The 19,216-nt window shown below is 39.9% G+C and overlaps 1 protein-coding gene across 7 annotated transcripts in view; it reads right to left on the reverse strand.

Annotated features, from left to right (window-relative positions):
* TRIP12 (thyroid hormone receptor interactor 12) overlaps positions 1 to 18,940 on the reverse strand; it is a 76,435-nt gene extending 57,495 nt beyond the window's left edge. For 5 of the 7 annotated variants that reach the window (XM_054385876.1, XM_054385875.1, XM_054385874.1 and 2 more), the window contains exon 1: positions 10,136 to 10,247. The gene's annotated coding sequence lies outside the window, so the exon portion shown is untranslated. Of the gene's footprint in view, positions 1 to 10,135; positions 10,248 to 18,658; positions 18,691 to 18,886 lie in introns of those variants that run through there. The other 2 variants (XM_054385870.1, XM_054385872.1) reach the window with 2 other exon arrangements.
* Between the last annotated feature and the right edge of the window lie 276 nt (positions 18,941 to 19,216).

Consider the following 19,216-nt stretch of genomic DNA (forward strand, 5'->3'; position numbering starts at 1 on the left):
GAACTATTGGACTTCAGTTCATTAATGGAAGTGAATGCTCCATGGCAGAATGCCAGGACTCAACACTTCAAGAAAGTATTTTCATGTTTACACCACCTCTAGTTTCTAGGTCTTCAGTACTCTATTTTGGCTTGCCTGATTGTTTTTTTTTAACCAGCTAAAAAAATTAAGTTCTGTGGTGTAATTCAATCAATTCTGCAGCAGTTAATTTTTTTTCCACATACAAATACAAAGAAGTATCAAAAGCATAAAAACCCAGAAAGTTCTGATTAAAAAAAAAAGTCTCATCTAGGTAGCTGCAAGTCATCCAATGACAGCTCAGCTTAAGAAGCCCAAAGGAGATATTGAAGAGTCTCAGTAACATGAAAGATTTGTTTTACCACATGGAGAACAGAGATGTATAAAACCGGAAACCTTAGCTGCAGAATACTGAACTGTATCTTTCTTGACAGATTTTTCTCCCTCTTAGCAAAACAACGGGAAAGAAGGGAAAATTAAGAAACAGGTGTGTTCAACGTTTATTCCTCTGTACAGTTATGTCATAGCAAAATTACTCTGCTAAATCAGATCTTACAGGAGGAGCTTGACTTCACCTTTACAGAAACTTTGAAATTACTATTACTTACTGGCAAGATGCTAGACAGAGAACTTCATGCTACAAGAGTCTTGGTATGCAGTTTTGCTACCTGGTGCCAATACAAGCAAAGGAAGTAAAATATCGTATCCTTCATTATCAGGTTCTCTAAAAAACTTTGTGTGGTAAGTGTCATAATTCATTGTGCAGTAGCTCAAGCTTTCACTAGTATATAAACAAAAAATTAAATAAAAAATAAAATTAAAAAATATAAACTTTTTTTTTTAATTAAATAATAAAAACATACAGGTTGCCTGGCAAGCCTGGGAGGGAACATTTTCTTCGTAAGAGAGGAATGAGTTTGAAAAAGCTTTTACTTTCTGTGAGACAACATAAAAGCACAGAATCCTTCATGAAGTACACTGATCAGTAACACTGCCAGACAAGCTAGAAGACAAGTGGTCAAGATCAGATCAAGTAAACAGGCATGGCAAAGCTGGAAGACGGGACATTTATTGCTAGTGAAGAATAAAGTCATCTGAGCAATTAGTGCAAATTTCAATGAAGAAGCTTGATTTCAGCCTCCCTATTCACCCCATAGACCAGATGGTGCTTATTTACAGATTGCCATTCACTTGCACCTGGCACATACTGCCCTTCAGTAAAATCAAGTGCAAGAGCACAAGACAAATGCTGGTATCATCGATATCCATGTCCTACCTGCAGAGCCTGTTAGACAATACATGTCACAAGTTGTAGCACAGCAGGTTGCCTCAGCCCTGCCAAATTCATCACCAACTTTTGCTGCATTGTCTTAAATTACAATGACCTAGTGAGTTCAGTGACTACTAAAACATGGCTGGCCCCACAAAGCCTAAAATTACTATAATATAGTATTTCTGGACAAGTAGAAGTGAAGAGACAAAAAAAAAAAAAACAAAAAAAAAAAAAAAAAAAAAAAAAAAAAAAAAAAAACAAACCAAAACAAAACCCACAACCCCAAACTTTAATTAGTCACTAGAATGAAGAAATTCAGAGACTGTATCTTAACAGACTTTACTGCTGGAAAAAGCGACACAAAAACCAATTGACTTGTCCATGCAGATCAGACAAGTGCCGCAGCTAAACCCAAGGTTACAGATCTAAGGGCTTTACCCAGATCTACCTTGAAAACACAGTAAAAATGGGAGGAGACTGGGTCTTTGCTTTGATAATTGTGTTGGTGTGAGCTGAAATTCCCCCCCCCCACCGACAATAACCAGGCTAGCTCAGTCTGGAAGCAAATGAAAAGCTGTATTTACAAGCAGAGTCTAAAATCCACAATGAAATGCAATGAATATGTACAAATATACAAAATTCACAACATTCACAAATATATACAATCAACAGAAAAAGCACAATCGATCTCCCTTTGCTTCCCCCCAAGGGGACCCTCCCAAAGGGGCCTCTCTCTCCCAGGAGCTTCCCTCCCAGACCCCCCTGGACAGAGAAGCAGAGTTAGTTAAGCAGAAAGTTGTTAACTTAGCTGCCAAGGTCACTGTGTTATCTTCAGCCAGAAGAGAAGAAGAAACAGCAGCCAGACAGCCCAGCAACTGCCCCCACTGCCGAACGCAGAATGTGCAGAGTGCCTACTTTGTTTTGGGTAATAGTTCTTAAACATTTCTATCTATCCAATGGAAGTGTTTAGAACAATTGTTATTTTGCTTTCTTACACCCAATAGTGACTTATTTACATTCTTTCACTTTCTCTGTTCTGAACTTTGCAAGGAAAAATTAAAAAGACAGTTTCAAACCACCACAATAATATTCAGTTTTATCTTGACACTAGTTTACATACAGAAATGCCAGAAGTTTAGAACCCTGCTCCCTCATACCAGCTTGTCTTAAAGAGAAGCACTTTACAGATCAAAAACAAAACAAAAAAAATAAATAATCTGTTTCCAGAGAAAGGGGCAGTACTCTCATCTGTTTGCTAGTTAAAAATATCACATAGAAAAGTTCTGAAAAAAATCAAGGGGATCTCAGGAGTCTTCCTTTTGTTTTTCTAATACTGATGCACTGACTCAAGCTGATGGAGTGTTTTGGGCAGGTTACACTATCATCCTGAACAAAGACTTCTATCCAACTCCTACATATAAAAGGTCACAGGCCTAATGCAAGATTCCTATGCCACATGATACAATCTGAGTAATAGTTTAATTGTAGCTGTTGAGGAGGAAATCCAAACAGGTTAGGTTTCCTGCTTCCCCAGCACCAGATCTTTCGCTGTCGCAAGGACATTTCGATAAAAATATTCAAATACATTTAACATTTCTAAACTGGATAGCGCTTGAAATCAGTGGCACCTTGGTATTACAGGCCACAGGTGTATCTTCTCAAGGAAAACCAAATTCCACATTGACACTAAGTCACAGTGATGTACTTCAGCTCTCATACACAACAAATTACTGACAGGCACAGTTGAAGACCTTTACCTTGTATGAAACCACAAACAAAACTACCTACCAAATGTGTAGAGGGGAACAGAAGCTGAACAAGAAGTCACACAAAGAAACACCTGTTAATCACCATGGATTAAGCTGTCTTTAAGCTGATCCTATCAATGATTGGGAGTTCACGGTGCTCAGAGCTATTCTTTCATGGGAACTACAAAGAAGATACAGTATTAGCTTCCATTTTAGGAAAGTTCCAACCTTTACAGCTGTGGCAAAAGATGTCAAAAGCCAAAGTACCAAGCTTTATGGAAAAATTAAGTAACTTCAGGGCACACTTTGACAAGACTGTCTACTCCACACATATACACTCAACAAATAAACAAGTTTGTCCAACGAGGCATTGTATGGGGACATAGGGACTAGAGAACGTGGGAATGGCAAGCCAGTGTCCCAAGAACCTGAATACAAAGCGTTAAGATGCTGAAATTGAGGAAATATATATACTAGAACCCTTTCAAACACTTTTTAGCAGGACGCTTTTTAGTCTCAGCTTTAAGCTAGACAACTCACCATCACCAAACTAATATAGATAAAAAAAGTCTGCTACAAATTCTTTGCATCATATACATGCTTTTCTGCTTTACCTCTCGCATGATTTTTACCTCCTCTCTCCTAGGCTACCTGCATACTTTCCACATACAACCAACAAGTTAACTATGCTCATATTTTATAGTTCACTAGATCAACAAGTTGACACTAATATGGTATTTTTCCTCAGGATCATAGCACAGCCAGGTCTGCCAAAGCCTGAATTCCCTACCAATACCCATCACTTCAAAGTCGGAAAAAAACTGCTTACTTCCTGGCAATAAGATGTTCCAATAGATGCTGCCTATATCTGTTCAACACTTTTTTTTAACCTCCTAGCTAAATTGTTACTCCCTAATATATCAGAAGGACTGACAGACTACCAGTATTATAGAACACACATCAGGACACCACAGTTTCTTCACAACTCCAAGATACTTAAAGCAGAGCTGTAAGATTTCTATAGCTTGAGCTTAGGACCAAAAATTATTTAAGAACTAGGTATTACAAGAGCTCTTACAACTTGATCTGTGACTCAATTAGAACACTCAAAAGAGCCTGCCTCCTATGCAGGTGAGCACTCCCAAACAACCCAGATTCTGGTCTTGTTAGGATCGGAAGGTAACATGGTGAGGAAGAGAGCAAAGGAAGTGTTTCTTGCACTTTGTGTGCACATCAATGGTAGCGTATTTCAGAGCAAAGGTATGCCATTATCCTGCTATGCTGCTCAAAGACATTTTTGCAAACATGAGAATAATCCCATAGCATTAAGACAACACTGAAAAGGAAGCAAACTTCACGTAACTCCCAAGCAAAATTTGTCTTTTTAGTTTTTGTTGTGGCTTTTTCTTTTCTTTTAAAAATATCCACAAGACATTCACACAGCTTTAGAACTATTCCACACATCATCCTCTTTAAGCCACTTAATAAAATGCACTAGTAAAGGAGACAAAAGGGTATTTAACTGGGGGGAGCAGCTTCATCGTGATGCAAGGCAGAAGAACTCTTTACAATACTTGACTAAACACACAAGGAATAGAGTAGCTTCAGGGAAAGATTTAAGGAATATGAATTAAGATAGGCTTATGACAGATGAGAGAAAATACCTGTAGGTGCAAAAGCAAGTACAATTCCTTCCTCTCTTTCGCTCTGCACAGTATCTTGTAGTATCAAATGCAAAATTTAGGTATTTCATAAAGGCTGCTGCCTGTCAATCCCATCTCTGTTTTGCTAATCAAAGACATTCAGCTACGAGCATGTACATCCCCATCCCACATACGATTAATGGGCAGTGAATTATTTTGACCATTTCCTATTAAATGTCTATTTTGACTAATTAGAAAGTGGAGGGCCAAAAGCTTCTAGCACTGAATTTTTTGGATCAGTAGTCTTGTGTTATGGTTTCAAATATCAAGGACAGTACACATCAATAGTATATACTAATATGTCAACATAAATTACATTAAACAAATGAAAAAGACCTGAAAGTTTCAGAGGTGCTTTGCCCATTTTCAAGAAAAGCTCTATCGTTTTAATACCTCCTTCTACTCTTCATACAAGATTAAACTTTCTATGAAAGTTACAGAACAGACTAAGGGCAAAACCAACTAAACAAGCTAGACTTTAGGGCCTTACAACTATCAGTCTGAACTATGCAGTTTCAGCTGAACTCTGCTGTATCTTCCAAAGAGTACACAATACTGGTGGAAGTTAAAAATCCAGCTAAGTTTCTTGGTAGTCATCCTAGTGAGTGTGGTCATCTAAACAAATTAAAAAGAACATTTTTTTATTTGAGGAACTAATTTAAGTAAACATACTTGGTAGAAGGCAGTTTACAACTACAACATAAATTATCCAAAGTTCCTAGCTTTGAGTACATCAATATTTCAAATCTTCAACTTCAGATTTACAAAACCTTAAAACTTACACAAATATCTCAGAAGACACAGGGATAGAGTACAATTAGTAGTTTTACTCTAATGCTTGTCCAGACTGTTTTCATGTTAGAGTTCAGCACATGAAACTTCAGGAGGTGGCCAAAAAGACAGACTGTTTCACCTGCACAATTTTATACAGACAATGTGAAACCTAGTACTTCAGACTATCACAAGTAATCACCAGTAAGTTTTCAAATTGTGCTGGAGCAACCTTTGGCCAGGCCAAAATAGTGGTGGTAAAGGGAGTTAAATCAGGCTGGCAGCCAGCCACTAGTGGTATACCCAGGGTTCAGTAGCAGGGCCTGTCCTGTTTAGTATCCTACATTTATCAATGATCTGGATGAGGGGATTAAGTACACCCTCAGGAAGTTTGTAGATGACACCAAGCTGGGTGACTGTGTCGACCTGCTGCTTTACAGCTTAGAGGTACAGGTAGGGGACCTGAGCATTTTCCATATGAACAGAGACTGAGAGACCTGAGGCTGTTTAGACTTCAGAAGAAAAGACAAGACAGAGAAGATCTCAATGTCTACAAATATCTGAGGGGTGGGTGTGAAGTGGAGTGGGCTAATCTCTTTTCAGTGATGCACAGTAGCAAGACAAGGAACGATTAATATGAAGTTGAACATAGAAGATTTCACCCCAGCATGAGAAGAAACTTCTCTACAGTGGGAGTGATGGAACACTGGAACAGGCTGTCCAGGTGGGTTGTGGAGTCTCCTTCTCTGAAGACTTTCAAAAACTGCCTGGATGCATTCCTGCGTGGCCTGTCCTAGGCAATCCTACTTTTGGCAAGGGGGTTGGACTCAAACTCTGGAAGTCCCTTCCAACCTCTAACATTTTGTGATTGTGATTCTGTGATTGTCAGAAGAATGGGACGAGGCTAATTGTATCAAGTTTAACCAGGCCAAGTGCCAGGTCCTGCACCTGGGTCACAACCACCCTATTGGAAGCTACAGACTTGTGGATGTGTGGTTGGAAAGCTGCAACTTGGAAGAGGGACCTGGGGGTATTGGTTGATTGTCAACTTAACATGAGTCGGCAGAATGCCTACATGGCCAAGAAAGCCAATGGCATCCTGGCTTGTATTAGAAACAGTGTGGCCAGCAGGAACAGGGAAGTGATCACCCCCCTGTTCTCAGCACTGGGGAGGCCACACCTCAAGTATCATGTTCACTTCTGGGCCTCTCACTATAGCAAGGATATCAAGGTGCTGGAGTGCTTCCAGAGAAGGGCAACACAGCTCCTGAAGGGCCTGAAGCACATGACCTACAAGGAGCATCTGAGGGAGCTGGGGTTGTTCAGTCTGGAAACAGGAGACTGAGGGGAGGCCTCATCACTCTCAACAACTACCTGAAAGGAGGTTAGGGTGAGGAGGGGGCCAGCCTCTTCTTCATGACAAGCTAGAGGACTAGAGGAAATGGCTACAAGCTGCACCAAGGTTATTAAACTGCCCAGGGCAGTGGTGGAGGCAGCAGCAGCAGTGTTCAGGCAGCATAGGGACATCGTTTAGTGTTGACCCTTCAAGTGCTGGGTCAAGAGTGGGATCTCTGAGGTCTCTTCCAACCAGATATGTATTGTGTGATTCTGCATCTGTGTGAAATTACATCAGCTTCTCCCTCCACTCTCCCACCACAAGTGCTACTTCAGTCTATGCAAATATAAATAACAAAGCAGCTTACATGATAGGCAGTCACAAACACACATTTTTAAATTAATCCCACCTCAAAGCTGAGCCACCAACATTCCCATCCTCCAATGACACAGAAAACACATACCAAGAATAGATGCAACGTCAGTGTGTTGCCATTACCTGGAATAGTAGTAACAAATTATCTTGAAATTGGATGCACCTTGATGTTAACTAAACTTAGGCATTTAAATCACTACATTCTACTATAAGCTGATCTTCTGCTTCTAGCTGCTACAGGTCTGGACTTGAACTAGCCGACTTCTATTTTGGTATTGTCAACAGAAAGACCAAACCCTTCTCAAGTAGGCTGTAACAAGCTGCATAACATACACAGAGCAAAGATAAGGGCTTGCAAGGCCCAACTCAGCTATGTTTCTCACAAGCTGTGTACCAGAGGATACACAGTTGATGCTCAGCAATCTCTGAGCAACATTCATGAATGATCAATGGACACTCAACTCTGGGTCTTGAATTCCTTGCCTCAGCTGTTGAAAATTTAAGCACTGGTGGGTTAACATCTTCAGAACATCTTCCCTAAGGCAACTAAGCATAGAGTACCCTGTGGGAGCACAAGCTTTCAGGTTTATGACAATACTGCTGGAGACAGTGGTATAAACACTGAACGCTTCTGCATATTTTTGCACTTCAATTTTTCTCCTCCTGTTAGCCTTTAGCTAGCATCTAGATAATTCTAGGCTAAAATTCAGGCATTTAAAGTATTCCAAGTTAGTGTAATCCAAACACATAGTAAGGAAGAAGTGTCCACTTCCTTTGAAAGACAAATAAAACAAACTACTATTTATAAGGAGATCCCCTCAGTGTTGACAGTATTCCCAGGAATATGCTCACTCCTTCTCTAAGAAGCTTTTAGACTGGTTCATATTATTAAACTTCAGCTTTCCACTTCTGACAGTTTCAAAGCTGTTACAACAAACACACTAGAGCAATAATATTTTTGTCTAAAGTACTTCCATCTTTTAGACATACCTGGACTTAAAATATTCAGTTACTGCAAACGTGCAGACTTCAAATGTTGATAAAACAGATGGAAATATTTTCTGTAAGCTACGGATACTTAAATATTTGTAACACTTGAGGGCAGACAATAAAATCTCGAAACTCTAATTCAGTAATGACAGGACATCAGTAGATCCAGAAGTGAAAGGTTTTTTTGACAGAACTCAGGACAGGTGCTACCATTTCCACGCTCATAGAAGAGATAACTCATTATTTGTTTTGTTAAATTCAGAACTATTTAAACAACCAGCTGCTGTTAAGTAACATCCAAATGGAACACATCATCTTGTGAGTTTAGTAGAATCTATTTGAAATTATGAAAATACTGATATCCATAGAAGGAAACTCTGAAACAAGATAAAAGCCTTCTTATTCTTACAGACTTGCTTACTTCAATGGAACTATCCAGGTGATACGGTTATCCAAAGACAGAGCTGCTCCCTCAAAACTCCCATTTTCTCCCAAAACTATCAAAACAAAGGTTCCCTTTGCGACACTTTCCTCTTCTCCTTCCCTCTACCAAAATAGTAAATACGCATCAAAAATTTGATCACTAATTTATTCTAGTGAGACACCTGCAATGCTACAAAGAATAGCAAGCCGTGTGGACTATCCTGTACCTCAGTACTAAAACCAGGAAGTTTTGCTGTAAGACTTGTTGGTTCTTACAAGTATTAGTAACTACGTGTTCCAGTTACTCAGAGTGATACTGGAGAGCGGGGTGTAGAACAGGAATGCTTAGGTATATATACACATACCATCACATAGCAATTGAAAAATCTCCAGTGTTTTTGTACAGAAAGTATTTATCTGGAATACTCTATGCCATCACAGTTGGCCTTAGTCAAGAGAGATGAATTCCAGTTGAAAGAAAAGTGTTCCTATAGAAGGTGACTGATAAAGACTGTATTATATAGCCTGGCAACAAGATTATAAATGCTTTCTGTAAGGGCAAAGTGCAAATCACCACAATATGATAACTACTTAAAATGAGAAGATAACATCAATACAGATAGCAGGCAAAACTGTTATGAGAAACTTTCAGGCTGGAAATCAAATGATCCTAAATGTCAAGAAACAACATACTGAAATAATCTCCCAGGAGGACTGAAGAATTAAAACAACAAATACGAAAACAAAACCAACACATGCATTTAGAATCATAGAATTGTGAGGGTTGGAAGGGACCACAAGGATCATCTAGTTCCACCCCCCCACACCATGGGCAGGGACACCTCACACTAGATCAGGTTGCTTAGAGCCACATACAGCCCAGCCTTAAAAACTCCCAGGGAGGGGGCTTCCATCACCTCCCTGAGCAGCCCATTCCAGTGTCCCACCACCCTCATGGTGTAAAACTACTTCCTAACATGCAGTCTGAATCTACCCACTTCTAATTTTGCTCCATTCCCCCTAATCCATTTTAGGTGCATTTTAGATGGCTGCAAGGTAGAGATTTAAGTGACATACCAAAAGTATTACCAGATTATGCTTCTAACACCATGAGGTCTCTTACTAAGCTTACTCCTGAACAGTAGTATTTCACTGTCCTTAAACTACTGACAAGCAAGTTTTGTTGTTCTACAAAGCCAACCAGCAGAGAGATAAGATGCTCATGTTGCTCAAGGCTGACTGAGACACTCAAGTACAAAACGTACTTTCAAAGCTCAGTTCTTAGAAAAGACTAGTACACCCACTTTGATCTTTTTGCTAATGGAGTAACTGGAACACCATTCTTGTTATCATAACACCCATTCTTTTTCAGAAGGTAAAAAAATCCAAGACACCTCAAAGAAGCAAACCAGTATAATCTAAATTTTGGGAAGCTTCCCATCCCATGGTACCTACCACTCTTCTGTTCTGACTAAAGAAAGAAAACTCATCCCCATACCTTCTCCTGGGAAGAAGACAAAGCAGAAGGCAGAAGAGAAAGATCTCCACAAAGCAACTTATTGCAGTAAGCCATGAGGTCTAGGATTTAAAAATACCAGGGAAACCTCAAACCATACACTACACTTTGATAGGGTTAGTCTATGCAGACAGAGGTTGTTTATCCAGCTGTGTCTACTGCTGTGTCACTCTGTGCCCATATGTTCGCATTTGATATCTCATGAATTGGGGGGGGGGGGGGGGGGGGGGGAAGAGATATGCCACAATTAATATATTCAGAAAAATCAAACCAGTTATTTTAAGATATCCATGTAGAACTAATTAAAAACACATAGGAAAACTCTATTTTGTAACCAAGTTATTAACAGCAATCAAGACAACAGACAGTTCAGAATGTGATACAGAACGGAGGAAGCCAGAACACTCATTTAACACTGGTCTTGTATCAAAAATTACCTGCTATCTAGTTTAGATTTGCCAGCTTACTGATCTGACTTTGCAACTAGCCTATCATAACTTAGTTGAAGGAGCACAATACTGAAAATCTAAAAATCTGTAAGGAAGAAAACAGTTTAAGAGGAACAGCTTTTAGATGAAAACACGTTAAACAATTTTGCAACATACAATGCACATACTTGCCTTAACTCTGATGAAGCTCTTTTTAATGCTCCAGCTAAAGACTGAAATTAAGTGCATTAATAGCACAAGTAAGATCTAATAGGGTTTCCAGCAATTTCAAGTGGTTGTGAGACTGCAGGAACAAAACAGCTATTGCAGACAGAAGCAATGCCAGTTTAGAACAGTCAGACTGTTAAAAACAGGTTGAGGGACTTGAAAAAGTGTTTCTGGTAACACTACAGGTTTGGCCAGCAGGAAGTATAGTTAGATTTTAAGTGTAAGATATCCATCTAATAGAAACCCTCATGAAGTCTTGGACAAAATGCATCAAGTGTTTTGGAAACTAGATGATACAACTCTGTTACATTTATCCATTGACTTAAGTTACCTAAGAGGATTGTACTTTATTTAAAACTACAAGAACAGTTTTAACAGCTTTTGACTAAGTTCTTGATAGAAGAAAAAGCCTAATGCATACACGGAATGCAAAGATAACCAGGAAATGTGTTCATAGCATTGTATTTTGAAAGTCACAGATTGAGATTATTTTGCTGCTTCAGCAGAGTCTCATCGTTAACTATGCATTTAGCTTACGTGTGCTCTCAGAAATTAACTCATTATTACATTTGCATTGACCTCAAGTTTCCAAATATACAGTTTTGAGGTTCTAGCTTACTTGAGTTTACCTGCATAGGCAGGTAAGACAGAATCTCCAGTGCTCATTCTGCTGCAACTCCAGTTTGGTTTCAGCAGTATGTTAAGAATCCCACAGCTATTTAAAAAAAAAAAAAAAAAACAAAAAACAAAACACATCCTCACTCCTATGCCCGTAGTGCTCAAGTATTCAAATATTAATGGGAGGCATTTAAGCAGTATCATTCCATTCCACAAAATTCTTCTTTCCTCTTCAACCTGAAGAGCACTCAGTTTCCACTCTCTCCATAAAGTACTTGCGTTTGCAGGTTGAAGTGCGCAACGGCATTTCTCTTAAAACTGCTCCTTCCAACTTTAGTTACAAAATGCTGATAAAAGTTTTAAGCTGGAGTCCTGCTGTCAAGAGTCTAGCATCAAACGTGGCTGCTTTAAACCGCAATTCTACAAACACTTGAGGTAAATGAGAAATAGGAAGTAAGCAGAACTGTATCAACTTAAGTTGTCCTATAAGAAATCAGTAGAAAGGATATTTGCTATCTTATTTTTAGCAAAGAAATATGTTTGTTATCCTGTGAAGCTTTTTGTACTCAGTAAGGGAATGAAACTAACTCCTTTAATCCATAATCTTCTAGTATAAAGCAGGTCTTCAATTTTATTACCAGTGTTTGAATGTTATAAGGTGGCGTGCCAAGTAAATCAGGCAGACTACTACCAGAGTAAGATACAGCAGCATGGACATGAAAAAATGTTGTGGATCAGTATAGCAGATCTTTAAAGCACAACTTTTAACACTTGGAATCCTGGCTTAAAGTCTGCCAGAGTTATGCAGCTTGCATCACTTTCTTTAAATGAGATTCAGCTGAAATAGTGTTTTCTCCAGAAATCTTTTAATTAACTTCAAGTTGCATTTTCATGCATACTAATTGTATTCCTGCCCCTTCCTTTATTTGGATACATTACTAGCATTATTTAAAGGTCTGAAACCAAACTACTTAGCTATTCAGCTTCTTCTCAGGTGCTATCAAACCTGCCTCTGTGCCCCTCTTCAAGTTAGTGATTTCCCACCATCCTCTCATTCCTTTATGGTGGATGAGTTCACCAAGTTATTATACCCACAACAACTGCAAAGGTTAAAATAAATGAAGTTTTAAAGAGAAACAACAGTTCCCAGTCAGTAACTTCATCGTGATGGAGTATAATTTCAAAATAAAGAGGAAGAGCAGATTCACTCTAAAAAAATGTAGGGTTCCATTTCTGTATTCAGCATTTAGCCTCTTTAAATGCAAAGCCATTATCTCAACTGTGATCAGAAGATTCAGTTACATTGCACACCTTCCAGGAAGGGACACTTTCTATACTGAATAAGCCAATTACGTAAGGGATTAGATATTAACAGGCACAGAACATCACTAACATGGATAAGATGCCATCTTCTATGCCTGATGTTAAACACATCTTACAGGATTTCTTGTCCAAAACCAGGCATGTACCACAAATTCATATTACACAAATATACCATGTAAAAAATAGCTTCTCCTCACTAACTCCAGGAGCTGAAGTAAGCATCTAATCATTACACCAGCACCAAGGAACATTTAATACAAGTCCCTTGACTAGGGGAGGGTAGAGGGTGTGGGGGTGAATTTGTGTATAGTTTTCCTTTTCTTTCAGGTGGGGAGGCAGGTGTGCATGGGGATGCTGAAGTCCAGCATCATTAGTGTTACTTAATCATTGTTCACATATTTCATTCTTTGGTGCCTCATCTCATTTATATTGCTCCTATAAAAAAAAAAAAAAAACACATTTTTATCTTAGAAAATACAACATACAAGAGTATTTCTGATTGCCACATTTGTTTATCTGTACTTCCACCTTTAAATCTTTACAGCCTTGGACTTAGAGAAGAGCTACAGGACAGACTTCAAGCACATAAAAACCTACAGTACAGAGAGATCATTTCTCCTACATGGAATAGATAACACAAATTTAAAAAAAGATCATAGCAAGGCAAGTAAGACTAAGTTAGAGAATGATGAGGGAGAATGAAACAGCATGTACACTTTCTGAAAGCAAAAATAGCATAAGATAGGACATAGTTATGTTGGAGTACAAGTATCTACAAGATAACTTATGTCCCAGGCCTATTTTTCCTATTGGTTTTATCTTTAGGAACTAACCCTAAAAATTAAGTCAGAAATCTTCAATGGAGTTACTGTTCTGCATTAGTAAAAACTGGTATTAACCATGCTTTAAAAACACAAGAATAGTCATCCACAAATCTAAAGATGATGCACATTGCTAATACTGAATCTAAAGCCTATCTCGAGCGTCTTCTGCAAGTTTTAACACCTTCATCCCCAAGTAACACATGCACATCAGAAAACAAAGAACGTTTTTCTTTCATTTCCACCATTACAAAAATCTATCAAGTAGTTACCTTTCTTTACACTAAGTTTACTTATTTGGATGCTATGCAGTAAAAAAGGGGTTTTCAGTAACCAGTTACTTTGAAAGCAGAATAAGCATGAAATATACCCTGCCTTTCACATCTTAAAAAAGCTTTCTTGTTTCAAGTACCAGAGACCTCAGCTTCCATTTTGAAAAACCAAATTGCTCCCTACAACTAAAGGTTCTCATTCGAAAAGATGACTCAGACCCTTTCATACTTTTTAAGGAGGTCAAATCTTTGCAGTTCAACACATACTTTATTGTGGACATCATCACAGAGCAGAACAACACATTCAGAAAACACAGAAGCTGCCATCTCCCTGCTACTCCATGAGACAGCATTGTGCTGCTATATAGTGGAGAATCCTTCCAGTTTCCTCTCTACACACACCTTCATAGGTTTGTTGGATTTTTTTTCCTGCCTTATCACTCAAGAACTATTTTATCAGCAGTCATCAAACTGCTGATACAAACTATTTAAGAGCAGATAAAGGCAACTGGTGAGCAGGGCTAAGTGACCTCTAGAGGTCCTCTCCAAACTGGCTTACTCTATGAATCATGACAAAAGATCCCTTCTGGAACAACTGAGGGCAACCACAGCGTGAACATCACAACTAGTACTTCTCCAGTGTCTTTAGTACAGAAATACAGTATTAGATCATTGTGATTAACTGATACACACCCAACTTTGCCAGTTTTTCCTATACAGAAGCATTAACTTCAAAAGCTATTGCTCTTATACATGGCAGTTTTCTGCCATATTTGTATTGAGTATGTTCACGAGTCAAGTAAGACTGGTAACAGTCAATACGCTGCAAGACAAGCCTTATTATAGACAGTGAGAGTAAACAGATTGGTTGTGTGCTCAAACTGGCTGTCAGACAGAATTGAAAGAGAATATGACTGCATATTTACACTTACATTCTACTAACTTGCAAAGAAAAATTATCACATGGCAGGATCAGGAGAACAACTACCCCTCAAAACTAATCATCACTGGCATTTGAAAGCACACAGAAGAAAAGCTAGTTGACTTAGCACTGTCTTTCACACTGACTTGATATCATGTATAGGTATGCATTTTTTTTAGTTATTTTTTTTTCTTAACAGAAGACTGCTGAACTAATTTTTAAGTTTGCCCTTTTGTTCAAAAACACATCCTGAAGCTATATACCTGCATTTTGCCATGCTTTATCACCACAAAGAAGTGTGAAAATAGTTTTGCTCCTTAAGAAACATTATTTCATGTAAATTGGGGGGGGGGAAGAAGAAAAAAAAAAGTTCGCGTGGCTTTGTTTTCCAGTTACCAGCCTCATGTCCCAGACTAAAACATAACTAGGAAACATTCAACAAGAAGTTGGTTCATATCATGGCATAAATCCACTATGACACCATATAGAGCTTAAAATATTATGATCAAATTCAAACCATTACTTCTTCAGAAAAATAAACCCACTGACCCAAAGGTAATCAGCCAAAGAATTCAGATGTACTACTGACTTCAGAGTCAGTACTGAATGGGGCAGTGACAGCAAGAAGTGTTTTCACCATTAAGAATATCACAGAGTACACAAAGTGCTTTACTAATTAGTCTTACTAATTTGACAGGTGATGAACAGGATACATATCATCCAACAGACCAATGGGAGATCTCAGAAACATCCCAGGTTAAGTTTTTGACAATGTGATAGTACACCATGTTGTGCAGCTTAGAGATTTGATTATACTTACAATAATTTAGTCTCCATGTGACAGAAGACAGACCTGTGATGAGATGCGTTCTATGCGATGCTTACTAATTAGTTTATTAGAAAATACAGCATGGCCTATAAATACAAGATTAACACAGATACTTGCAAGATTCACTTATGCTGTAAATTAAGTACACAGTTTAGTCAAAGAATAACTTTCCTATTCATGCTTCAGCTTCATTGCTTAGAAACAAAAGGAATTTAGTCAGGTTATCTACCTGGACTGTCTCAAAGTAACTGTACTTATCAGTGATGTAAGGACCTACACAGAAATTTTTCCATGTCTTCATTCATGACATTAAAGTCAACTGCATTACATTTTTGATAAACTGTTGCAGAAGGAATACAGTGTCTTAGTGGCCTATAGCTTTGGGCATCAAATTCAGGAATGATTTTCTAAGAACAAATTTTAATTACAATTTTTTTCCTACAACATTTACTGGGTTTGAAGATGGTCAAAATGCAATATAAAAAATGAAAATTAAGAAGAAACAACAACAAATGTAACAGCTTGTGCATGATTTCTGATTGACAGTTCTGATTATTCGTTTACTGAGAAGATACAGGCTGTTTCCCTAATGGTCACCTTGACCTGAAGAACTTTTGCAAGACATCAAAAGGCTACATTTTCATAAGCCTCTTATGCAACAGGTCAGCACTCCAGCTGAAACAGATCTGCTATATTAATAAAGAGTAATGACACACTATGGATGACCTGCAATTTTTCTATTAACATCTAATATCTGTTTAGGCCCCTGTCTCTGGAAACATCTGGAGACAGAAGAACATTTAGACTAAGTTGTCAATTCAAGCTTACTACTCCACATTTTTTTCAAACAGACCCTAGGACTAGGGAGAGAGGGGTAATATCAGTTGCCTGTATTTCTAACAAAACAACAGGATACACAAAAAAATAAAAATATCCTGTAATTTTAAAATTATATGCATCTACAAAACAGTCATTCACAATCACCTACATTTTACAAATATTGAAACTATTACAAGTCTTAAAATGTCTGTTTCTGAAAACTTAAGCATTATTTACAGTATTTACTCACCAGAGTACTGCTTTTAAACTTCTCAGCTCAAATATAATACTAATTGTTAAAGTAGTAGTTACAGAACTTGAAGTACTAATCTTTTTATCCATTTCATTCCTATGTTTATTAAATTGGCTGCCAAGCAGTAAAAAGGTATGCAGTTATTTTTCAAGCACTGCTTTCATGTTTACTATGCACATTTTTTATATATGAATTAAATTTTAAAACTTTCAGCATAAGTAAAAACTTCAAAATCTTACCGATTTGAGCAGAAATCAAGTACCAAAAACCACCCCTGTAAAATGAGAAGTCTAGTCTTGGGAGTTGGAGAGAAAAGAAAGAGAACACACCAGACATAAATGTAAGTAATCACACCAATACACCCATAGTGGTAGCTTTCCTAAGAAAAGCTTGTAAAATTAATTTAAATTTAAGTCATGAGAATTTCTTCTCTTTCTCGTTATGACAGACATACTTCATATTTGTCAGGTGGCAACTACTCAACTCTTTCCCATAACCTTTTAAGCACCAGGAAGCCAAATATTCATAATACACACAATATATAAACTGTGGAAGATACCCTTTACCAAAGTAAAGTTTTGTTATGATGTTAGAACCTCTAGATCAATATTATTTCTGCTGAACAGAGCAGGAAGAAAAAGAAAAAACCCTCAACAATCTTTGGGGGGGGGGAAAGGGGGGAGAAATCAGATTAAAATATTTTTTGATTGCTATACATAATAAAACCATCCTCAAAACAAACTGCACACACTCTAAAAATGCCCCCAAGTTGCATGCCAGACTTAAACAATAAATTTAGGCCAGTACCAAGCACTCATTTCTTCCCTGTGTATAAATGCGACACAATCAGGCCTCACATGCAGGCCTCTCTCTCCAATACAGGCAGGACCTTTGTTCCATACGTCGATGTTTTTCCCTTAAAGCCCTTGACATAACTTTCCATTCTTTCCCCTATTATTTTCCGGTTCACAGTCTAGACTTTCAGACTCCCGTTCTGTGAAAAACCCTGGCTGCCGAGAAAGCCACTCCACTAGGAAGGGGGGGAAGGGGGAACAATAAAAAGTTGAACAGCAGGAAGATGGGCCTGTAGGTCTGGCGAAAGCCCTGGTATCAGTTGGTTTTCCCAGCCTCAGGACAAGCAGAGCAGGAGCCAAAAGGCGACTGGCGTCAGTACTAGCAGCACCTCCAAACTTCTCCCACTCCCCAGCAACCCCAGCCCGCCAGGGAAGGGGAAGGAGAAGGAGGAAGAGCCAGGCAGGAAAGGCAGAACCCAGCGTTTGATCAGCCTCCAAGAACGACGCATTATGCAAGCAAACGCGAGGACCAAGCAACTTGCTTCTCGACTGAAAGCAACAAAAACATCAGCTCTAAAATACTAACTACAAAAATAACCCCTCTTTGGGGTAGCCGGCACTGCAACTCCGACCCTACAGGCGCCTCCATTCTCTTCCTTCTTCCTCCCCCATCAAAAGCTTGTGAAATATGGACGTCGGCCGATTATTTAGCATTTCTGTCGAGCCGGGCAGGGGGGAAGGACAGAGCTGCTATTTTTTCCTTTAAGATATTCGATAGCTCCTTCAGAAAAGAGAAGGAGAGGGGAAAAAAGGGAAGGGAAAAAAAAGGAAGAAAAAAAAGGGGGGGGCAGGGGGGCAACTATTAGGGAAAAGGGGGACAACGGGAGTGGGGGAGGGAGAAGATAGGGAAGGGCATACAAATCGCTACAGACGGCAGTGTCAACACTGACACTGCCTTTTTGTATCAGCAGCTACATAGGGCCCGGAGAGGGGAGGCCTCGTTGCCCCCACACGTAAGGCAGCCCGGGCGAGGCAACACGACGGGCAGCAGTCGTGCCCGGTGCCAAGAGGAGAGGGAATACTCCTAGAGCGGACTCCGGTGACTGCCTGGCCATTTTGTCAGCTCCGTTTCCACCCCTTCCCTCCTCAGCGAGGGCCCATTACACACCTCCGGGCCCACACACACACACACACTCACCAACGCGGCGTCATGTCGTCCCCGTCTCCCCCCCTCATCTGCAACAATGCTCCGGGATGGCGCTGCTCCCCTTCCCTGGGCCGCCGGGAAGGGCAGCTCAGCTAAACGCCGGGGATGACACAACAGGCCCAGCCACCTGGCCCAGAAGCTGCCGAGGGGCCCAGCGCCACACTGCCCCGCGCCCGCCTCCCCGGCGCCCCCTAAAAGAGCGGAGGGGGCCCCGAGTACCTAGTTTGTCCCGATGCGGCCTCCGCAGACGCTCCGTATCTCCCCTCCTCCCAACAGCAGCCTCCTCTCTTCCCTTCAATTATCAGCTGAAGCCGCAGCACCGACCAGCGCCGCCTCCGCCGCCGAACCCCTTCCAGCGGCGAGAAGAGGAAGCTGGTGGACTACTTTCTGCCGGCGCCCGGGCTCCGCCGGGGCCTACGCGCCCCCTGGGACGACGGGCAGCCCTTGCCCCGGCTGCCGCCTCCCACGCTGCCCCCGCCCCTGCCGTATGGGCGCTCCGCTGCCTGCGCTCGGCGCCGTCGGCGCTCGACGGTCAGTATCCCTCCGCCG

The sequence above is a fragment of the Indicator indicator genome, chromosome 13 (assembly GCF_027791375.1).
Source record: "Indicator indicator isolate 239-I01 chromosome 13, UM_Iind_1.1, whole genome shotgun sequence".
Taxonomy (NCBI): Eukaryota; Metazoa; Chordata; class Aves; order Piciformes; family Indicatoridae; genus Indicator; species Indicator indicator.